General features: G+C 36.1%; 1 pseudogene; it reads left to right on the forward strand.

The window, feature by feature from the left end:
* The first annotated feature begins 5,837 nt into the window (after positions 1-5,837).
* On the forward strand, positions 5,838-6,916 carry LOC111404366 (annotated as a pseudogene).
* Positions 6,917-7,453: the final 537 nt, after the last annotated feature.

A 7,453-nucleotide genomic window follows, 5' to 3' on the forward strand; every position in this document is an offset into this window, starting at 1 on the left:
CTATTCTATGATCTTTAGGTTTTCTAACAAGCTTCCAAGTCTTATTTTCATTCAGACATTGCATTTCTTCTTTCATGGCCTGTAACCAATTTTCAGAATTTTTCCCATGAATAGCTTCTTCATAAGAGGTAGGTTCAGCTTGTTCTATTTCTTCTCTAGAGACTAAGGCAAAGTCTGTCATATTTAATAGTTCATATCTAGGATTGGGTCTAGGTTATCTTCTTACCCTATCCCTAGTTAATTGATTGTCTTGAATCTCAGTATGTTCAACAATATGATCAGGTTCTTCAGATTCAGCCCCATTTTGGGGTTCATTAAGCTTTACAGGTTCAGTATCTTGTTCAACTTGATGATGTACAACATCATTTTCATCATCTCCAAGTTGAGATGGGTTAAATTTAGTTAACTTCGCCTCACTTTGAACAGTCTAGTTCTTTTCAAATTCATCTGTTCCTCTAAGTTCTTGTTTTAGGCATGCATTTCTGATTTATTAAAGATTACATCTCTACTATTAATAATCTTAATGCCTGGAACACCAAAAACCCGTAACCTGTAGCCTTTAACACCTTCTGGATATCCTAGCATCACACATTTGATGGCTTTAGGTTCCAACTTTCCTTCAGATTGATGTGCATATACTGCACATCCAAAAGCCCTTATATGAGTTAAGTTTGGGGGTTTTCCTGTCCACAATTCTTGTAGGGTCTTAAACCCTATACTACTAGAAGGGGGCCTATTAATCAAGTAAGCTGATGTACAAGCAACTTCAGCCCAAAACCCGTTAGCCAAACCAGAACTAATAAGCATGCATCTTACTTATTCATTATTGTCCTGTTCATTCTCTCAGCTACCCCATTTTGCTGAGGTGTGTATTTCACAGTCCAATGCCTTAATATTCCTTTCTGTTTACAGAAATTATCAAATTCTACATTACAGAACTCTAGCCCATTATCAGTTCTTAAGGTTTTCAATTTTTTCTCTAATTGATTTTCAACAATTTTCAACCATGTTCTAAACTTCTGGAAGGTTTCAGATTTAGACTTTAAGGGATAAATCCAAACCTTCCTAGAGTAGTCATCTACAAGTGATAAGAAATATTTACTTCCACCAAAGGTGGAATGCTTCTCTGGACCCTAAAGGTCAGCATGTACATAATCCAAGGACCTATTGGTTCTATGTGAGCTCAATTCAAAACTAATCTTGTGGGACTTAACCAACACACAAGTCTCACAAAAGTTCACAGGCTCAATGTCATCTTTTCCAAGTAATTTTTGATTACTTAAAGATTTTAGCCCTTTATTTCCAATGTGTCTCATTCTGTTGTGCCAAAGACTAGATTTTTTTTCTTTGACAGTTAAAGCATTTGAATAAGGTGTTATAACCGTTTCTCCCTCTAGATAGTATAACCCATTCCTTTTAGGTCCTTTCATCACAACTAAAGAGCCCTTCATAATTTTCTGGGTTTTATTATCAGATTTGAAGGTATATCCCTCATCTTCAAGTATCCATAGTGAAATAAGGTTCCTTTTCAGATTTGGGACATATCTCACATTTCTTATAGTTCTAACAATGCCATCAAACATTTTTATGGCAATGTCACCAGTGCCATCACAGTCTGGGAATTATTATCTCCCATATACACCTTTTCTGGTTCTATTTCTTTCTAGTTATAAAATCATGTTTTTCAAGACACATATGAAATGTACATCCAGTATCTAGAATCTAGTCTTTACTCGAGTTTTCAGCTGACACATTTAATACATGCAGGCTATCCAGTTCAGACACTATGGCTACATTATTTTGATCACTATTATTCTGATCTTTTAATTTCTTTTTCTAGTCAAAACAGTCCCTCCTAAAGTGTCCCAACTTCCCACAGTTATAACACTTCTTATTACTCCTGTCTTTAGATATAGATCTGCTTTTAGGTCTCCCCTTCACCTTCTTATTTTGGAAATTAAATTCCTTCTTTTCAGTTTTTTTCCTTACAAATAGGCTTTCTTCTCTTGAATTGGTTCTATTTTCTCCCCCGACTTCTAGCTCTCTTGACCTTAAAGCATCTATTACAATTGATTGTGTAAGAGTGTCCCTAGCATACTTTATGGCATTCTTGACATCTTTATAAGATTCAGACAATGAATTTAAAAGAATAACAGCCAAGTCCTCATCTTGAAAATTTTTATCATTGTGTGCTAAGTTTTTGACTATTATATTGAAGTCACTTAAATTGACTTCCAAATCCTTTCCTGGGTCCATTTTAAAACTGAATAGTTTTTCTAACAACTATATCTTGTTAGGAAGAGTCTTGGTTAAGAACAAACCATCCAAGGTAGTTCACAAAGTTCTTGCAGTTTTAGAATCATCAACTTGTCTAACCACATTATTAGATAAATGCATGATTATAGAACTATAGGCAATCTTATTCATTTCTTCAATTTCAGTAGGTTTTGCTTTTAACTCATCAGAAAAAGTTTCAGGATCATCAAGGGCTTTTGAAACCCTCTGTTGGACCAAAATGACCCTCATTTTCTGCTTCCATATAGAGTAGTCCCCCTTTCCATCAAATTGGGATAATTCGACCTTCGAACCCATTACGGATTCTGTAAAAGGGTGGGCAGTACTCATGAATATTGCAGAAAAGGTTTTTGAAAAATTTTGTAATAAGTAGTTTCAAGAAACCAATGATAGACAGTTTCAAGAAACCCAAAAAATCCAATAACAACTTTTCAAAGATTGAAGCAGAGTATATCAAATATTTGACAGTATATGTTTTATATCAGTTTAAACAGTTATACAAGAAAACTTCAGTCAAATATATATATCAAGGTACAAACGGGCTAATTAACAAATTGCATGCATATTAAGCCAGATATATGTATATTATTGAATCACCAAAAGAAAACAGAGCAACATATATCATATATGCAAGTATTCCAGAACATAAATGTCTAAATAAAATTGCCAAGTGTTCGTCCAAATAAAATCGCCAAGTGTTATGGACAAATATTACCAAACATTGCTATAGCAATATTACTGATATAGTGCATGAAATCTGGTCAATAATCGAAAAACTTCCGTTTGTCACCTTCGTGACCCCTTCAAGAAGCAAACCAATTAGTAACAAAATTTACTGCTTAAAAAATTTATCCAAAAAATTAATGACAAGATACCAAACCTCCTGTGTGTAGATCGTTTACCAAACCTCCTGTGTGTAGATCTAAAACGATCTACACAGATCAACGAACAAAAGTGACCTAGAATGATGGTTTACACAGCAGAGTACCGAACCCAGAAGCCAAGTGGCTCTAATACCAGTTTGTAAAGAATTTACGGTTGATTTTTAAACAGGATTTGTAATAAAACCAATAACACATAACAAGAACATAAAAGAAATACAAGAACACCAAAAATTGTTGACCCAGTTCAGCCGAAATAGGCCTAAATTGGGGGGCTCAGGGACAGCCCGTTCCACTATGGCACAATCTACCTTCCAAGAGAGCAAGAGTACATCAAGAACCACTCAAATCACAAGGTTTCAGTCACCGATCTACAAGATCTCGTGAAACACAACCCACGAAATCAACCAAACGTTTAGGAGTTTCACAATACAAGATCAGCCATTCTCTCAGGCCTGATCAATAACTAAAATTACAAACTCCATAACACAAGATCACAGAAACCTTATAATACATGAGAAAATTTCAGACTCAAAACTCACAGACGAAGTAGAGAGAGAGACCCAGAAGAGAGAAGGAGAAAAATATGGAATGAACCAAAAGTCACGAGACTTTTGGGTAGAAAAGGACGGTCCACCTCCCAAGGGTCAATCTCAGCCTTCCATTTAATCCAATGGTCGAAAATGAGTCTCAACTAGCACAATCCAAGTGAGTATCAAGTGTCCAATAATCGAGTGCCAATTAGGCAGATTTTTCCAAGTAAGCCGAAAACCCAGTTGACAGAGATAGCACTCGTTTTAGAGTGTTTTGAGAAACACCACTTTTCACACGTTGGTAAAGAGTAATAACAACAAATATCGAGGTTTCAGGAATGAAAAATCCATGTCTGAATCCATGATTTAGTAGTGTTGATATCATAAAGCAACTAAAACAGGAAATCCATTACGCTTTAACTGACTCTGTGAGTGCTAATTCCACTTGCATAGTGGAACTTTCCTATTTAGGCAACTAATTTGAGGAGGGGGGAGGAGATAGGATTTTAAACAAAGATTCACCTCAACCCTTGATCAGGGTTTTAAACAGGGATTCACTCCCAAGTCCCATTCCTCTATCTCTATATATATGTAGTAAATCCATTAGGCCAGCCACAATAAAATCCAGATTTCATATGCTGCCTGCTGTATATAAATTAGATTATAATCACTTACCTCTTTCTAGGGTACAATTCTTATCGGGTAATTCACCTTCAAGTCATGTAAATTAGTATTTATTCTATCTTTTTAGGATGGTCTTTTGATTCAATAGCAAAAGAATCTTATCAAGACTGTAGGACAGCCTTATGAATTTTCTTGAAAGAGAAGTAGTTCTATAAAAAAACGCGGGTTCTTCATCAGCTACAGTTTATTTCACTCAATAGAAATATAATTTCTGATTTCAAACTCATTACTCTAATTACATAATTATTTTCTACATGCATGCAGCCTTTAAGAAAATGAAATAGTGGTGTTTCTTTTGATTGCCATGATGGTAAGATCTTGGTTAACAACAGTAAAATACAAAACATAGAACATCAAAAACAAGTTGAAATTGCGGCAGAGAGAACATTTGAAAGGGGTGATGTGCATGTTGGACATCCGGATGCACTACAACAAAAAAGGCTTTTTGCAACATGAAAAAGGTAATATTCATTAATTGCATATTGCTAAAAGTGGTCAATCGCAACATTCACTAATTGTATGTTGCTGTTGGTGTGAATAATTGTGTTTTGGCAACATTCTATCAATGCATGTTGCCAATGTCACATTTCGCAATGTTCAATTAGCGTTGCAAAAACTCTAGCTTTTTGCAACGTTTTTTTACTGTTGTAAAAAGTGTTATCTATAGCAACGTTCGGTGTATGTTGTCGAAACAACTTTTTGCAATGATTTCGTGACCGTTACGAAAGGTTTGAGTTTTTGCAACGTTCATGGATTGTTGTGAATGTTCTTAGTTTTTGCAACGGTCATTAGATGTTGCGAAAGGTTTAAGTTTTCGCAATGTTCTTTAGTTGTTGCCGTATGTTCCCTTCTACAACGTGCTTTGACTGTTGCAAACGTATAACATTTAGCAATGTTCTTTGCCACTTGTTATTAATCTCCACTACCCCCATTTCAAATGGCCCATTTAAATTTGCCCAACCCATCTCCAATCCAATTAACTCCTACTGGACCTGACCCATAAAAACGCAAATCCACCAAATTTCAAAGATTGCCCTAAATCCTCCATTCTCCTCTTTGCTTCGAGCCTCCATTCCTCTTCACTTCCAGCTTCCACTTTCCTCTTTACTTCCAATTTCCACTCTGTATTCATCATTCGAATGTACCAGCAGGAGTGGACGGACGCGAGGCCACAAACAACCAAAATTGTCGAGAGTCAAATCCCCCATAGCTTCACCCAAATCTGACTCCAGATTTCTCATTTTGGGTTCGTTTATTTTGTTTCCTATTTCATAATATACTGTGCTTTTTGTTGACTTCGTGGAAGAATCGAGTTTCATCCAAATAAATTCGTAATTCTTGTCTATGAGATTTTACCTCATTAGTTTGATTGCAGAGTCACTATCATTTATGAGGGATTGCGTCAGATTATAATCTTCATGTAGTACCTGATTTTGGGATTGTTATGGGAAGAGAATTTTTATTGTTAGGTTGGACTGGGAATATTATTCTGCCTAATACTGTAAAAAGTGTGTATGTTGGAGGTTTAATATGGTCAGTTTGTTGGCTTGCAAGGCCTCAGCATTTAGACATGTTAAAAACAATTCAATGTTGAATGGTATTTTCTTTAGTTGCAAAAATGATGCCTCATTTCCACGAAACTTTTTCTGTCAAATCTTAGAATATGGTCTACCTGGTCTATATGATGATATATATTTTTGGTTGAGTTTTTATATTTACACTTACTGGAAAAAAAATTCAGAAAGATTGTTGGTATCTGATTTTAAGGTGTTTGCTAAGTGGTCATTAATTAAGAATGCTTACTTAGGCGTTTAAGGTTTGTTAATTAATTTATTAAATTAAGTTGCAGCTATGGAATGTATAATGAAGTCATGGGCTACTCTTGCATTACTTTGGCCATTAAAGATGAAGTAGAGGATCTCGAGAAGGCAGGCATCACTGTTACCCGAATTGACGAGGCTGCATTGAGAGAAGGCTTGCACCTTAGGAAGTCTGAGCATGCTTTCTACTTGGATTGGGTTGTCCACTCTTTCAGAATAACCAATGCTGGTGTTCAGGACACGACCTAGGTAAATCTCTGCACTTCCTTGTCCTCGATACCACGTGCTATAGTTTCTGTTTGTTGACAGGATAATATTCCTTCGTTTCCAATAGATCCATACCCACATGTGCTACTCCAACTTCAATATTATCACCCACTCTATTATTGACATGGACGTTGATGTGATCACCATTGAGAACTCTCGTTCTGATGAGAAGTTCCTTTCAATTTTTCGCGAGAGAGTGAAGTACGGTGCTGGAATTGGCCCATGTGTTTACGATATCCACTTGGCCAGAATACCATCAACAGAAGAAATTGCTGACAGAATTAACAAGATGCTTGCAGTGCTCCAAACCAACATCTTGTGGGTTAACCCCGACTGTGGTCTCAAGACTCGCAAGTACACTGAAGTAAAGCCGGCCCTACAGAACATGGTTGCCGCTGCCAAGCAACTTCGGACACAACTTGCCACTGACAAGTGAGTAGTTTAGGATGATGTTTATTTGATGGGCAATATGTAAATGAAAATTTTTCTTCGATTTATTACAATGATGTGTTTTGTCTATTTGGTATGGACTAATAAAATTATATCAATTTCATGTAAGCCCAAAAAGTCTTTTTTATTTTGTGGTTGATTTGGTAAATTGCTATACAAATAAAAAAATGCAAAAAAAAAATAAAAAATAGAAAAATTTAAATGACCTACGACAACGTTCAAACAATGTTGCAAATGAGCGTTTTGAACGTTGCGAAAAAACGCATTCGCAACGTTCAATGAACGTTGCCAAAACCCTCATTTGTAACGTTCAAAGAACGTTGCCAAAACCTTAATTTACAATGGTCTTTGAACGTTGCCAAAACTCTTCCCTCTACGGCAACATCGAAACTCACAACAGATGTCTGAACGTTGCCATAGGTCTTTGGCAACGTTTTTATACCGTTGCGAAAGATGATTTTTGGTGCAATGATGCCACTGGCAGTGTTGACAACCATCAAAACACACGTAGACAGTACTATGG

This window comes from Olea europaea, chromosome 11 (genome assembly GCF_002742605.1).
Source record: "Olea europaea var. sylvestris chromosome 11, O_europaea_v1, whole genome shotgun sequence".
Taxonomy (NCBI): domain Eukaryota; kingdom Viridiplantae; phylum Streptophyta; class Magnoliopsida; order Lamiales; family Oleaceae; genus Olea; species Olea europaea.